At 40.6% G+C, this 17,133-nt stretch overlaps 1 pseudogene; it reads left to right on the top strand.

Moving 5' to 3' along the window:
* Positions 1 to 14,705: 14,705 nt before the first annotated feature.
* LOC132887640 (putative nuclease HARBI1) lies at positions 14,706 to 16,720 on the top strand (annotated as a pseudogene).
* Positions 16,721 to 17,133: the final 413 nt, after the last annotated feature.

The raw sequence follows: 17,133 nt of genomic DNA, 5'->3' as shown, positions 1-17,133 counted from the left end.
CAATTTGTTAGATTTTGATACAAATCCAGATGTGTGTGGATCCAGATATGTATACAGATCAAGGATTTTTTATTTTTTTTGCTTTTCCCAAAGAAACTCACAAAAGTAGTGAATGGATTTTGATGAAATTTGGAGGAAAGGTGGGCCATGGGCCAAGGAACAATTTATTAGATTTTGATGTGAATCTGGGTATTTGTGCAGATCCAAGATCCAGATATGTATGCGGATCCAGGATTATTAGCTTATCCGGCCGTAGGCCAGGCTGCATGAGCTTATGCGATCACGCGTCATCCGTCTGTTATCCATTTCTCGTTCGTCATTGTCATCCATCCACAATTTACAAAAATCGCAACTCCTACAGGATTGATCGGATTTTGATCAAATTCACATACAATGTTCCTCAGGTGGGTGTGCATAAAAATTGTCGAGATGGTGGCGTCACCTGTCATATTTATGATTTTATGGGTGTCTGAAATTTTTGGGTGACTCATCATATTAAATGCTACTCTTCATAAACTGCTGGGACATTTTCACTGAAACTCACCCAGAAGACTCTAAAGACATATATCAGCAAGAATTGTCCACCATGGCACCACCTGCCATGGATGCAGCTACACAGGGGTCATATGCATTTTCACAAAAATTGTTACTCCTCGTACAGGATTGATCCGGTATGAACTACAGCCTCATTGTAGCTATTTTTTGTTTTTTTGTATTTTTTGTCTTTCCCCAACTTAACTCAAAGAGTAGTGAATTGATTTTGATGGAATTTGGTGTACAGCTTTAGTATTATTCTTGGTTCAAGTAATTTGATTTTGATGTTGATAATATGTGGCTTGGCGGAGGTATGCACTCTACCAAATGCCCTTCTAGTGTATTACTGATTTTTTTTTGTTAACTGATCATATAACAATTTAACATTAAAGCCTACTAAAAACCCCAAATATGCACTTACATTTATTTTAATTTATAATTTTATCAATTGCTTTCCCTCATATTCAGATTCTTTCATCCCGGCTGAGATAGCTCTACCAAAGACAAGTGTAAAAATAGGATCTGATGTTGAATTCCAGTGTACCTCTTTAAAGTTACCTGAGAAGAACCAGAAAGGCAACATTTATACCTTTCTGTACAAAAACAGCACTGTAATTCAGATGAGTCTTTGGGACTCAACAAAGAACGAGGCAAGGTTTACTCTAAATGAAGTCACAATGCAAGATGCTGGAACATACATCTGTTTTCTGATGTCAAAGCCGTGCCCTTTTCCTAATAAAGTGCATGGTGTCAATGAAGCCAACCTTCAAATTACTGGTAAGATGTAGCAGAAACCAAGATATTGATAAAATAATTAAACAGACACTGAATAGCAGACACTTTAATTAATTCAAGATAATCAATCCACTAATTATACTCATTATAATGATAATTAAACTTTCTGTATAATTGTCTTATTTTTTATCAGTTTAAACATGTCATGGTTTTAAAAATAATGTATATAAATTCTGTTTAGGTGTAGAATACCTTAATGAAACTCTAAAGATAACTGCTGGTGTTTCATCCCTGCTCCTGCTGATAATTATTTTGTCGCTTGGATGTTGGGGAATGTTTCAAAAGCAAGGTCAGTTATAATTCTGTGTATTAACAGCATTGATGACAAAAATCAGTGGTGAGTATTTAAAAAAATATTATTATTATTATTATTATTATTACTACAAATTAATTTATTTTATTTTTTTAGTAGGTTTTTGTAGCTGCCACAGTGAAAGGTGTGTTTATGACTGATTTAAATTTACAGTTATATATATACTGATTAGCCATAACATTATGACCGCTGACAGGTGAAGTGAATAACATTGAAGATCTCATTACAGTGACACCTGTCAAGGGGTGGGATATATTCGGCAGCAAGAGAACAGTCAGTTCTTGAAGCTGATGCAACAAAAGCAGGAAAAATGGGCAAGCGTAAGGATCTGAGTGACTCTGACGAGGGCCAGATTGTGATGGCTGGATGACTGGGTCTGAACGTCTCCAAAATGGTACACCTTGTGGGGTGTTCCAGGTATGCAGTGGTTAGTACCTACCAAAAATGATCCAAGGATCCAAAGGACAACTGGTGAACCGGCAACAGGGTCATAGGCGTCGAAGGCTCATTGATTCACATGGGGCATGAAGGCTAGCCAATATGATCCAATCCCACAGTCAAGCTACTGTAGCACAAACTGCTGAAAAAGTTAATGTGGGCTAAAACAGAAAGGTGTCAGCATTAACATTTTTTGGAGTCATTTTGGAGATGCTCAGACCCAGTCATTGAGCCATCACAATTTGGCCCTTTTCAAAGTTGCTCAGATCCTTACGCCTGCCCATTTTTCCTGTTTCCAACACATCAACTTCAATAACTGACTGTTCTCTTGCTGTCTAATGTATCCCACCCCTCGACAGGTTCCACTGTAATGAGATAATCAGTGTTATTCACTTCACCTGTCAGTGGTCATAATGAATGTGTGTGTGTGTGTGTGTGTGTGTGTGTGTGTGTGTGTGTGTGTGTGTGCATATATATTCACATTGAATTGTCTTTTAAACAGATCTGTTGAACATAACACTGATTTAAGAGATGCAGTGATGGACCAAGGTATTATTTTTAAAAATCTTTTTAATTTTATTTTTTATAATTCATTAATGTACAGTGGTGCTTGAAAGTTTGTGAACCCTTTAGAATTTTCTATATTTCTGCATAAATATGACCTAAAACAACATCAGATTTTCACACAAGTCCTGAAAGTAGATAAAGAGAACCCAGTTAAACAAATGAGACAAAAATATTATACTTGGTCATTTATTTATTGAGGGAAATGATCCAATATTACATATCTGTGAATGGCAAAAGTATGTGAACCTCTAGGATTAGCAGTTAATTTGAAGGTGAAATTAGAGTCAGGTTTTTTCAATCAATGGGATGACAATCAGGTGTGAGTGGGCACCATGTTTTATTTAAAGAACAGGGATCTATCAAAGTCTGATCTTCACAACATGTTTGTGGAAGTGGATCATGGCACGAACAAAGGAGATTTCTGAGGACCTCAGAAAAAGTGTTATTGAGGCTCATCAGGCTGGAAAAGGTTACAAAACCATCCCTAAAGAGTTTGGACTCCATCAATCCACAATCAGACAGATTGTGTACAAATGGAGGAAATTCAAGACCATTGTTACCCTCCCCAGGAGTGGTCGACCAACAAAGATCACTCCAAGAGCAAGGCGTGTAATAGTCGGCGAGGTCACAAAGGACCCCAGGGTAACTTCTAAGCAACTGAAGGCCTCTCTCACATTGGCTAATGTTAATGTTCATGAGTCCACCATCAGGAGAACACTGAACAACAATGGTGTGCATGGCAGGGTCACAAGGAGAAAGCCACTGCTCTCCAAAAAGAACATTGCTGCTTGTCTGCAGTTTGCTAAATATCACGTGGACAAGCCAGAAGGCTATTGGAAAAATGTTTTGTGGACAGATGAGACCAGAACAATGAATTCTGAATTATACCAGCGAATTCTAAAGGAAAATGTCAGGACATCTGTCCATGAACTGAGGCCCTGTCCACATGGCAACGGATTCAGGTGACTCCGATACAATTGCTTATCATTTAGGCCTGGCGTCCACACGGCACCGGCGTTTTGGGTGCCCAAAACGCAATCTTTTTGAGAACAGGTTCCAGAGTGGAAAGATCTGGCAACGTTGCCGTTGTGAAGTCGTCTGGATGAGTAGAACGGATTTGTTTATGATGACATCACAACCACATGACTGTGAGTGCTTCACGCCGGGTAGAAGTGTAACGAACTCGATGCAAGTTGTCAACAAATCCTATAACTTGGTTCATGAAACGCGCTTACAAAATATTTTCACTGTGAATATTTATTGTGTAATGGTGCAAAGTGAGCGAGAGAGAGACTCTGCCCTTAGGGCAGAGTCAATCCCGCCAGCAAAAATAGGGAAAAAAAGGAGCGATCTCACCTCTTCAGATGTGGGTTTAAGTCTTACAATACATTCCTCAAAAAGGGCGTAGAAGAGCAAATTAATCCATCAACGTGTAGCATTCAATTTATTCCGGACCATTAAATACGCCGCCTTCCGCGTAGAATCATACGTCATCCTCGTCGCCATATTGGAGAGGTCAAAGCGGAGAATAAAGATTCATGTGCTGCGTTTAACTGTACCAACAGGTTTACCGTCCAAACGAGATCATATGGGATTACCTTTCACAGGTGAGAAACAACAAATTAATCCATCAACGTGTATCATTCAATTTATTCCGGACCATTAAAGACGCCGCCTTCCGCGTAGAATCATACGTCATCCTCGCCGCCATTTTGGATAGGTCAAAGTGGAGAATAAAGATTAGCTGCGTTTAACTGTACCAACAGGTTTGCCGTCCAAACGAGATCACATGGGATTACCTTTCACAGGTGAGACTGGAAAAATACTTTTCATTGTATTTGGTCATTATAATGTAATTTTACGAACAGATTTTCCTGACTTTGTGGCCAATATGAAGTCTCGCGCATAATAGTTTATGCGCATGCGTCCTTACTTCTTCTATTGTTCTGGTGTCTCCAAAGGGACCGTCTTACAGCGCCCCTAGAGGTGTGGCATGTGTATTGCATCGTTTTCAGCAAGCGTTGCGTTGCCATATGGACCTGATATTTTACTGATTGTTGCCCATTTGGACGCGATATATTTTTAAATAACATCTCGTTGCCGTTGTCGTGTGGATGTAGCCTGAATCTCAAGAGAAGGTGGGTCATGCAGCAAGACAACGACCCTAAGCACACAAGTCGTTCTACCAAAGAATGGTTAAAGAAGAATAAAGTTAATGTTTTGGAATGGCCAAGTCAAAGTCCTGACCTTAATCGAATCAAAATGTTGTGGAAGGACCTGAAGTGAGCAATTCATGTGAGGAAACCCACCAACATCCCAGAGTTGAAGCTGTCCTGTATGGAGGAATGGGCTAAAATTCCTCCAAGCCGGTGTGCAGGACTGATCAACAGTTACCGGAAATGTTTAGTTGCCGTTATTGTTGCACAAGGGGGTCACACCAGACACTGAAAGAAAAGCTTCACATACTTTTGCCATTCACAGATATGTAATATTGGCTCATTTTCCTCAATAAATAAATGTCCAAGTATAATATTCATTTGTTTAACTGGGTTCTCTTTATCTACTTTTAGGACTTGTGCGAAAATCTGATGATGTTTTAGGTCATATTTATGCAGAAATCTAGAAAATTCTAAAGGGTTCACAAACTTTCAAGCACCACTGTATTTAGAAAGTGAAATGTTTGAAATAAAGGAGTAAAATGATACTTTTAAATGCAGAATCCTCTACTGATACTCTGTATGTAATATGGTCTTGAAACGATTGTTTCCTCATATGACTTTTTTGACTATTAGCAGGTGACATCCAGAATGAACACAGGTAAACTGATTTATTTGGTTATGCTAAATCTCAGAAGTTATATCTAGAGAAACAAGAAAGAAAGAAGCTAGAAACAAGCTAGAGAAACAAGACAATTAGGCAAACCTAGGTTTACCGGAGTGCCATAGACTGCTTAGCATTTGTCACACGTGCCAGCAGATGCATGTATACCATCGAATGTCCCTGCTATGGCTATGCTATGTGTGTTAGCTGAGGTTGCAATTCAGCTAGTTAAACTGAATTTCCTTGTGCAACAATGGGACTCAGTCAATCAACTCAGTGGTCCAACAAAAAAGGTGTTCTTTGAATAGTCAGTTCTTTGAATGGATTTTCGCTTCTTTGAAACCTCTATTACCCCCTTTCCATCAATGCAAACTCAGTGCTAGTTCTGGGCTGGTGCTTGTCCCCATTCATGGTTGGTTCAACTTGTGAACCTTCTAAGAACTGGTTTGCTTTTCCACAGACTAGAGAGCCACCAATGAGCCATGCCATTATATCATTGTTTACATCTGTATACAGAAACGTCCCCGCTTTCCCAGCAATGCTAGCACTAAACAGAGCAACAACAATGGTGGACTACAGTTCTTGGTTCTGGACCAGCAAAATATTATTGCCACTCTCAAACCAATTTTCCTTCCCAAGAACTGGTTCTTTGGCTGACAAAACACAAAGAATTGGTTCTAGATTAGGCATTGTCTCCAAACCGGCCCCCGAACCGACTTAGTGGAAAAGGGGTATATACGTTCTCAGGTTCTTTGTAGAACCTCAGTGGCAGGTGTTTCTGCTCTTATCTAAGCGATGTGGCTACTGTGGTTGCATCTATCCATTATCTGTAGCCGCTTATCCTGTTCTACAGGGTCGCAGACAAGCTGGAGCCTATGACTATGGGCGAGAGGAAGGGTACACCCTGGACAAGTCGCCAGGTTATCTCAGGGCTGACACAGAGACAAACAACATTCACACTCACACCAATGGTCAATTTAGAGCCACCAATTAACCTAATCTGCATGTCTTTGGACTGTGGGGGAAACCTGAGCACCCGGAGGAAACCCACGCAGACACGGGGAGAACATGCAAACTCCACACAGAAAGGCCCTTGCCAGCCGCTGGGCTCGAACCCAGGACCTTCTTGCTGTGAGGTGACAGTGCTAACCACCGTGCCACCTCCACTGTGGTTGCATTTTTTCATTATTAATAGTTGTTTGAAGAGCAAAAACAATCAAGTGTTAACATCTGTATCTCCTATTTATCTGGAATGGAAATGTGCAGCAGCACCAGGCCTTCGTGGATAAAATGCATGATCCCTGCTTCAAGGGTTACTCCATAGAAACAATCCTGAAAAACCCTTAAGAATTATATATCTGATCTTTCTTCGAAGAGTGTATACTTACAGCTTTATTGTGTATATTTATATTCATATATTTCAGCTTTGGTTCAGAATGGAATGATTCCTCAGACACTGGTGAGTCTGCATTACAGTGAGCTTTATAATGACATCTTTAAAATGTTGCACATGCATATGAGCTTCCCTGTGAGCTTTGCTGTGAAGTTATGGACAGGTGAATAATTTTACAAAAATGCCCTGGACTGTTCCAAATTATATTACCATATATTTTTTCCCCCCACACAGTTCATGCTTCAGATGACGACATATACCAGGTGAGCTTGTGTATGTATGATGATCTGTTAGGCTAAGGTCACACACAGCCGGTTGATCCATGAGAACCATGGCTGGGGCCTACCATGGCCATTCTGGCAGATTTTGGAGGTAATCCGTTGCATAAATTTGGGCGGAGTAGATATGCAAATGAAGCCATGGTAGTCACGATGGTGATGGAAGATGCCGGTAAAACCATTGGCGGCAGCGACGTATGGCCTTACGGCAATGAAGGCAGTGTGTATGGTTTTTACGACTGCAGTACAGCATAACCAGGGCAAGACAAAATAAGCCACACCCCCTAGGCAAACTTTTCACTTTCTGCAGAATGTTGTTCTGTGAACATTTTGAGGTCGATGTTTGCGATGTAATGCTATGGTAACCCCCAATAGCCTACGTAAGCTTCACATATGCCTAAAGGATACTGATGTATGCCTTTACTGTTGCGACGGATGAATTCATCCGGTGCTTGACCCATGGCAATTTTCAACACAACAAAACTTTCTGGGGATGGAAAGTTGGATGGAAGCCACACTTTCCCGGTTGTCAAGGTAGTTCACCAGCTATCATGTATTCCGATGGAAGGGCCTGAAACGCATGCCAGCTGACCCCCCGAAGGCTCAAAATCGTCTACCGACGTCTATCATGAAGTGATTCCGGCTATGTGAGACCTTAGCATTAGTTTACTGTTAGTTTTTCCTTTTTTCTCCCCCGAACAATTATGAGAACAACTAGGCCACATTCAGAGTTGAGATGATTTACAAAATAATAGGATGTGCTGGATCAAGTGCTATTTTAGAAGAGTGAAAGCCACGTTGTTAAATTAAAACAACTTTGTACTGACTCAAGTGATGATTATAACCAGGACTATTCATGCAGCAATATATTGCCAATCCCCAAGACTCCTATTATCGTAGATGCTCATCTTCATATTCATACATCATTGTATGGTATAGTTTTTTTCCATTAAATTGTCATTTGCTTTTATGTTACACCGTATTACACTTGAAGGCATCACTTTGCAATTTGGATTCTGTGTTTGTTTGTTTTTTCATGTTAAATGCAAGTGTGAGTATTTAAAGATGACAGTCTAGAATTGAGTAGAAGCATCCCTATAAAAAGCCCTGTCTTACAATCTCAGAAGCATGAAAAATGAGCAGGTGGTTTTAATCATATGATGAATGGGCTGTTCAGAATATCAATATAAGTTTGTGTGTAACTATGAATACAAGAAACTTTACCCATATACTGTATCAGACAAAGGTTTGGACACATCTAATTCAATGGTTTTCTTTAGTTTTATTAATTAGAAGACACTTTCTGTCTTAAAGTAATGATGGACTGTAGTTTCTCTTGACTTAGTTGAGCGGTTCTTGCATAATATGGATTACTACAGTTGTTGAATGGGGCTATTTACAAACAGGCTATTTTTATTATTTACTATTGACTGTTTGATCTGAAACAAATTAAGAAGGCAAGAAACTCGTCCACTAATTACCTTTTGACGAGGCACAGCTGTTAATCGAAAAAGCATTCCAGGTGACGACCTCATGAAGCTGGTTAAGATAATGCCAATAGTGTGTAAAGCGTCATCAAGGTAAACACTGGCTACTTTGAAGGATCTAAAATATAAACATATTTTGTTTAATGCCCACGAGTTGGCCTAGTGGTTAGCATGTCTGCCTCTTGATCGGGAGATCGTGAGTTCTACTCATGGTTGGGTCATACCAAAGACCATCATAAAAATGGTACCTACTACCATCTGGCAAGGTACGCTGCAATACAGATGTGAGTGGGGAGTCAAACTCTTGCGATTACCAGAGGACTAGCCCCCCACTGTAACCCTAGCTACATGAGAGGCCGAGGGCTATGGAAACGGAGATTGGTGCAACATGGCGTGGGAAGGATTTTGATTTTGTTTAACACTTTTTGTTCACCACATAATTCCATATATGTTTCATGTTATTTCATAGTTTTAATGTCTTCAGTATTGTTCGACAATGTAGAAAATAATTCAAATATAGAAAAACCTATGAATGAGTACCTACCTCCCTGTACCTGTAGATTCTTACCCAAAATGGACATTGCTGTTACAGAGGTGACTTGAAACATTTCCTTATCAAGTCAGCGAACCCATTTCGTGACTGGGTCATTCTTTTTGCCTGCTTACTGGAAACTCCAAGGAGTTCGGATATCTTCACTCAGGGGTTATGGTAGTACTTTCTTTCTGGTTTTGCAAACAATAATATTTTAGTCAGTGCTGTGTTTTCTGCACGACAGACGTGGCCGATGTACTTAAGGTACTGGCTATAAATAACGTCATGTAGGGGTGTTGTTTTGAGAATGTTCTCAATCTGCTCATTTGTGTAAATGAAGGCATAATCTGTCTCATCTTCATTGTCACTTCCTGTAATGTGCCTTCGCTTCCATCTATCTTTTCCCATTCTTTGTAGACATTGACTCCAACAAGCCTCCAGCTTCTTAAGCTCTTGTTCATTTGGAAGTGAAGGAGCTCTTCTATACGTTAGCCAGGATCTTACGCAAGCCTCTAAGATCTTGTGCCTTGTACGTAGATTGATGTTTGTGTCACATAGCACAGCTTTAAACTCATGAAACTTTGCTACAGCTCTCTCAAGTCTATGTTGCATAAAGCATTCATTAACATCATTAGTTATGACTTGTCTAAGATACGTGAAGGATCGTACATTCTCTATTTTTAGTGATTCAATGCTAAACAGAGTCTCCTGCTTCACCAGTTTTTCATTATTGAACACTTGTGTCTTGGTCTTCTTGAAGGAGATAGTCAGTCCGAATCTTTTACACATATCATTTAGGATGTTAAATATATCTTCTGCATCCTGGATTGCTTAGGGGGGGGGTACAAACTTTTGACTGGTACTGGAAACATTGATGGCACTTTTAAACCTAATTTGCTGACTCTGAATAAGAGTAATCTGCATCCTAAACAAACTGACAAATGTCCTTCAGTCTTGTTCCTATATCAGACCTGTTTCTTGTCCATTCATCATTCACCAATTCAGCATGCAGACATGCAGTTGATAGAAACTGTGTGCAATTTGAATGCCATATACAGATGGGTGACAAATTAAAGGGAAAAAAAACAAAACTCTTTTATATCATGAAGGGCATTTATTCATTTTGCTGCCATGGTTTGGCTCTGAGAAATACGTCAGAAAGATGAAAATTATGTAAATTAGATATATGCTATGACCTTCACACTCACTGGAACTCAACCAAGTTGGATATCTTGGAGTGATGTATTAGACTCATAAAAACACCAACCGAGGGAATATCTTCTGGAAGAATGGTGTTTAGTGCTCCAGTACAGTTCTAGAGACTTGTAGCATCCATGTTAATGAACCTGGGAGTTGTTTTGGTGGTTCATGGTGGTCCAACAGCTTCCTTTAATTTGCTCCCTGTGTATATGCCATAAACAAAAGCTAGCATGATTAAAAAAAAAAAAAGGATTATGGTCTATCAAAGACCCACTCACATTCATGTAAGTTTAAATAAATTTTATATGCATTTTGTACTCAGTATGCTAATCTTTTTTAGGTGTGTGAAGATCCATAGGAAAATCTGAAGTGTGGCTGCAGTAATATGTCTAAACCAGAAACTCTAGAATCTTCAAGACTATTCTATACTATATTCTAAACTATTATAAACTAGTAAAATGGTAAATGGTTTATTTTGTTTGGAAATATAGATAGCCGCAAATAGTTATCTGACTGGTAACTTGAAGGTGTTTCCAAACAAATCAATAATTTGTGGTATTATAACCAATAACCCTCTTGCTGATTCTATAAAAGTACAACCCCGATTCCAAAAAAGTTGGGACAAAGTACAAATTGTAAATAAAAACGTAATGCAATAATTTACAAATCTCAAAAACTGATATTGTATTCACAATAGAACATAGACAACATATCAAATGTCGAAAGCGAGACATTTTGAAATTTCATGCCAAATATTGGCTCATTTGAAATTTCATGACAGCAACACATCTCAAAAAAGTTGGGACAGGGGCAATAAGAGGCTGGAAAAGTTAAAGGTACAAAAAAGGAACAGCTGGAGGACCAAATTGCAACTCATTAGGTCAATTGGCAATAGGTCATTAACATGACTGGGTATAAAAAGAGCATCTTGAAGTGGCAGCGGCTCTCAGAAGTAAGGATGGGAAGAGGATCACCAATCCCCCTAATTCTGCACCGACAAATAGTGGAGCAATATCAGAAAGGAGTTCAACAGTGTAAAATTGCAAAGAGTTTGAACACATCATCATCTACAGTGCATAATATCATCAAAAGATTCAGAGAATCTGGAAGAATCTCTGTGTGTAAGGGTCAAGGCCGGAAAACCATACTGGGTGCCTGTGATCTTCGGGCCCTTAGACGGCACTGCATCACATACAGGCATGCTTCTGTATTGGAAATCACAAAATGGGCTCAGGAATATTTCCAGAGAACATTATCTGTGAACACAATTCACCGTGCCATCCGCCGTTGCCAGCTAAAACTCTATAGTTCAAAGAAGAAGCCTTATCTAAACATGATCCAGAAGCGCAGACGTCTTCTCTGGGCCAAGGCTCATTTAAAATGGACTGTGGCAAAGTGGAAAACTGTTCTGTGGTCAGACGAATCAAAATGTGAAGTTCTTTATGGAAATCAGGGACACCGTGTCATTTGGACTAAAGAGGAGAAGGACGACCCGAGTTGTTATCAGCGCTCAGTTCAGAAGCCTGCATCTCTGATGGTATGGGGTTGCATTAGTGCGTGTGGCATGGGCAGCTTACACATCTGGAAAGACACCATCAATGCTGAAAGGTATATCCAGGTTCCAGAGCAACATATGCTCCCATCCAGATGACGTCTCTTTCAGGGAAGACCTTGCATTTTCCAGCATGACAATGCCAAACCACATACTGCATCAATTACAGCATCATGGCTGTGTAGAAGAAGGGTCCAGGTACTGAACTGGCCAGCCTGCAGTCCAGATCTTTCACTCATAGAAAACATTTGGCGCGTCATAAAACGGAAGATACGACAAAAAAGACCTAAGACAGTTGAGCAACTAGAATCCTACATTAGACAAGAATGGGTTAACATTCCTATCCCTAAACTTGAGCAACTTGTCTCCTCAGTCCCCAGACGTTTACAGACTGTTGTAAAGAGAAAAGGGGATGTCTCACAGTGGTAAACATGGCCTTGTTCCAACTTTTTTGAGATGTGTTGTTGTCATCTCATCTCATCTCATTATCTCTAGCCACTTTATCCTTCTACAGGGTCGCAGGCAAGCTGGAGCCTATCCCAGCTGACTACGGGCGAAAGGCGGGGTACACCCTGGACAAGTCGCCAGGTCATCACAGGGCTGACACATAGACACAGACAACCATTCACACTCACATTCACACCTACGGTCAATTTAGAGTCACCAGTTAGCCTAACCTGCATGTCTTTGGGCTGTGGGGGAAACCGGAGCACCCGGAGGAAACCCACGCGGACACGGGGAGAACATGCAAACTCCACACAGAAAGGCCCTCGCCAGCCCCGGGGCTTGAACCCAGGACCTTCTTGCTGTGAGGCGACAGCGCTAACCACTACACCACCGTGCCACCCGTGTTGTTGTCATGAAATTTAAAATCACCTAATTTTTCTCTTTAAATGATACATTTTCTCAGTTTAAACATTTGATATGTCATCTATGTTCTATTCTGAATAAAATATGGAATTTTGAAACTTCCACATCATTGCATTCCGTTTTTATTTACAATTTGTACTTTGTCCCAACTTTTTTGGAATCGGGGTTGTATGCCAATTCAAAAAAATCTAGAGAAAATGTGTCTAATATGTAATGGATAACAATTTTTGTATGGTTAACCAGCTTTATGACACCTCTTGGTAGCTTGTCACACATCAAACTTTGTTTTACTGTAATGACAGAATTGTCACAGACACCTACGTCAACCTACGCAGCGTCCTCCTTGAGTTGTGCATCGTGGTGGAATGACAAGATAATTCCACCAGTTATAATTCCATATAAATTCTATGAACATTGAACCTCATTCTTGAGATACTGTATTAATGAGACTCTCAGATGGACACACACACTGACAGATGGACAGAGGGACAGATCGACAACCAAACCCAAAACCATAATGCATCCATCACTTAGCTGTGGAGAGAATTTTATGAGAACATTTCATACAATCAGTTCCAAGAATGGAATTTGGAGCGAGGCAAGATGTTGCAATATTTGAAACGTTGAATTTTTAATTTTTTTTTTATTTTACCAAAGACTACACTTTTAGAAAATTTAGAACGGTTGTCCTATTTAGCAGAACATTTAAAGGTTGTGTGACTACAATGTCATTCTGTCTGTACTGTCCTGTTACTTACCACTTGACATTTTCTTGTTTATGTCTTTTGGTCCCTGTTTTAGTTTGATATTGTTATCTTTGACTCCTTTTAAAATTTTTAATTATGTTGATGTGACACTGTTGGATTTCAAAATAAATAAAAAATGCTGGTGTTTGTTTCCACGGCTCCTTATTTGTGGTATTACCATTAAAATTTGAATGTAAAATCCAAAAGAAATAGAGGATTCAGAAACTATAGTTGCTGTAGGTTCTCTTAGCCAGCCACTGTGTGTAATGAACCTTCATTCCTCTACTTCAGGTTACCATTCACAGCAACAAACATACCATGCCATATTTAACACCACAGCTTTATGATTTATATGTGCACTTACATTAAGACCATGGAAAATACAGTTAGGTCCATATATATTTGGACACTGACACAAATTGTTTTTTTACCTGTTTACTGAAACATATTCAAGTTATAGTTATATAATGGACATGGGCATAAAGTCCAGACTTTCAGCTTTCATTTGAGGGTATCCACATTAAAACTGGATGAAGGGTTTAGGAGTTTCAGCTCCTTAACATGTGCCACCCTGTTTTTAAAGGGACCAAAAGTAATTGGACAATTGACTCCAAGGCTATTTCATGGGCAGGTGTGGGCAATTCCTTCGTTATGTCATTCTCAATTAAGCAGATAAAAGGCCTGGAGTTGATTTGAGGTGTGGTGCTTGCATTTGGAAGATTTTGCTGTGAAGAAAACATGCGGTCAAAGGAGCTCTCCATGCAGGTGAAACAAGCCATCCTTAAGCTGCGAAAACAGAAAAAAACCATCTGAGAAATTACTACAATATTAGGAGTGGCAAAATCTACAGTTTGGTACATCCTGAGAAAGAAAGAAAGCACTGGTGAACTCATCAATGCAAAAAGACCTGGGCCCTGTACTACGAAGCGGGTTTTCTGGCTTACCAGGGTAACTTCGAGAGTAACTTGATCACGTGCAGCGTAACTTCCCGATTAACCCATACTACGAAAGTTGGCTATGTTCAAACCGAGGTATGCTGCCATGGCAATTTACGCTGCATCTCAAACCTGCTCGTCTCAGGTTATGTTCTTGGTTAACCCGAGGTTTCCGATTAACCACACCCTTTTTAAACACCACCTCTCCACCGACATTTCCTCTAGAGACAATGCCAGCGTACCTGGATGACCTGTGCGGTATCGGAGCGCAGATTGTGAGGGGCTCTCTCCGAAGGGCGAGGGTATTTAGAGACCGCCAGAATCCGCTGGCATACCCGGACGATGTGCTTTATGAACGATATAGATTCTCAGCTGAGGGAATTCATTACCTTTGTCAGCTGATCGAGGCAGACGTCTGCAATGTAACCCACCAAAGCCAGGCCCTCACAATCGAGCAAATTATGTGCTTGTCATTGCGTTACTTTGCCAGTGGACAATATATGTATTCCGTCGGTGATGCTGAAAACCTCAGTAAGAACACGGTCTGTCGTATGATTCGCAAAGTGGTACTTGCCTTAAACAAACTGATGAATGCATTTGTCGTGTTCCCTGGGCATTTAACCGCACTTCAGATCAGATCAAAGAAGGGTTTTATGTAATCGCAGGTAATTACTAATATCAAATTGTGTCTGTTTGCCTACTCTCATAGAGACAATTGTGACTGACAATTGATATGACTAACAAAATATACAGGTTTCCCAAGAGTAATAGGAGCCATTGACTGCACTCACATCCACATCAGTGCACCCCTGGGAGAGCTTGAGGCGGATTATGTGAATAGAAAATCCTTCCATAGCATCAACGTACAGGTAAAAGGTCTACTTCATATAGGCCCACATTCAAATAGGTCATGTCCATACCTCAAATCAACCTGTCAGTACTGGTCCCATTTTGCATTAGGTGATGTTTTGTCCTCCACATGGGTTGGTGTTGTTCCTCATTTGCAGGGGTAACAGTGTGCTTGTACCTCAGTCATATCCCCTGTCCTTGCACAAATGTTTGATGTTCTTAGATGACATGTGACCACCAGTCGATGATAACCAGCCTGGATGCAAGATGGCCAGGGTCTGTCTACGATTCCCGCATATTTAGAGAATCCTCACTAGCTGCGGGATTCGAGGAAGGTAAGATAATCCTACATCTAATCCTTAAAACACAAATCATCCTGCATCAAAAAGATATCAGGACAATACAGAAACGAGCTAAAATACCACAGACATCCCTACTCAAACTTCATGGTATTCCTTAAGTAAAGAATAGTGAGCATCTTACAGTTGTTTGACACTAACTACATTTCTCTCCATTTCATACAAGGGTGATTTGATGGTATCCTGCTGGGGGACCGTGGATACCCATGCTTGAAACACCTCCTGACACCATTCACAGACCTTCAAACAAGGGCCCAGAGAGCCTTCAATCATGCCCACAGTGTTACAAGAGCACGAATTGAGATCACGTTCGGCATATTGAAGGCTCGGTTTGCCTGCCTAAAAGGACTGCGTGTGAGGCCAGAGAAGGTCTGTCAAATAACAGCGGCATGTGTGGTACTGCATAACATAGCCACCATCAGAAAAGAAAGGGTTCCCAATTATGTTCCCTCACCCCCCGATGTTGTTGACCCCATGACCCTGGACCATCCCACAGGCCGTTCAGTGAGAGAGGCCATCACGAACCAATTTTTCAGCCAGTAACACAAAATAAAGAAAAGCCAAAATCACCACTCATTCCGACTGTATTTATTTATTTATTCAAGTTTTCCTGTTCCTGAAAAGAAAAGACAGAAAAGCCAAATGAATGCTTGCTTGCTTGCGCACACACACACACACACACACACACACACACAATGTACTAATACCTTCTTCTCATGCTCCAACTTTTCAATTTCTAGTTCAAGCTTGCGAATTTGCAGCCTCTTTTTTCTGCAGTCTAGCTGTAACATTTTCTTGTATAGGCTGCGCACATTGTCCACTCTGGCCAACAGAACCCCCACCCCAGAATGAACATATTAGCCTAGTATGCATAACAGTCGGCAATGATGGACCGAAGAGGAAGAAACTGTACTTTGTGACATTGTGACGTCTCTGGCAGGGAAGCCTCAGGAGGGGACAGGGGCAGCTCCAACTCCTCCTACAAAGGAACACAAGCACACAGACTGATTGCATCATTGATACAAGTCACACTTCAAATGCAGTACTGCTGAAGAGTAATGGGGCACCCTCCTAGAATATTGACACAGCATATAGTAGCAGTGGTAGAGTCTTTCAACCTGCATGTGGGTGTTGGATTTGGGCGTGAGGGTCTCCTCATCTTCCTCCTAAGAGAACATACATAAATCATAGGCTGCACCTACATAATTTATGAACACGACATAATGCATGCAATGTTAGCTATTACAGGTACCTCGGCCGGAGGCTCACTGGAGCCGGGTATGGGCTGTGGTGGCTGGATGGTCTCCAGATTGCTTCCTTCAACTGTACACACAACACATAAGACATGCCACTGATGAACGAGAAAACACACTTCTTACATGGAACTTGAATGCCATATTACCCCGCACGTAGAGGGTGGACATTTCCACAGCACCAGGGGTGGATTGTAGGCCTCCTTCTACCC

Source organism: Neoarius graeffei, chromosome 6, assembly GCF_027579695.1.
Source record: "Neoarius graeffei isolate fNeoGra1 chromosome 6, fNeoGra1.pri, whole genome shotgun sequence".
Taxonomy (NCBI): domain Eukaryota; kingdom Metazoa; phylum Chordata; class Actinopteri; order Siluriformes; family Ariidae; genus Neoarius; species Neoarius graeffei.
The sequence above is the reverse complement of the archived record's forward strand: the minus strand, read 5'-3'. Positions and strand labels throughout refer to the sequence as shown.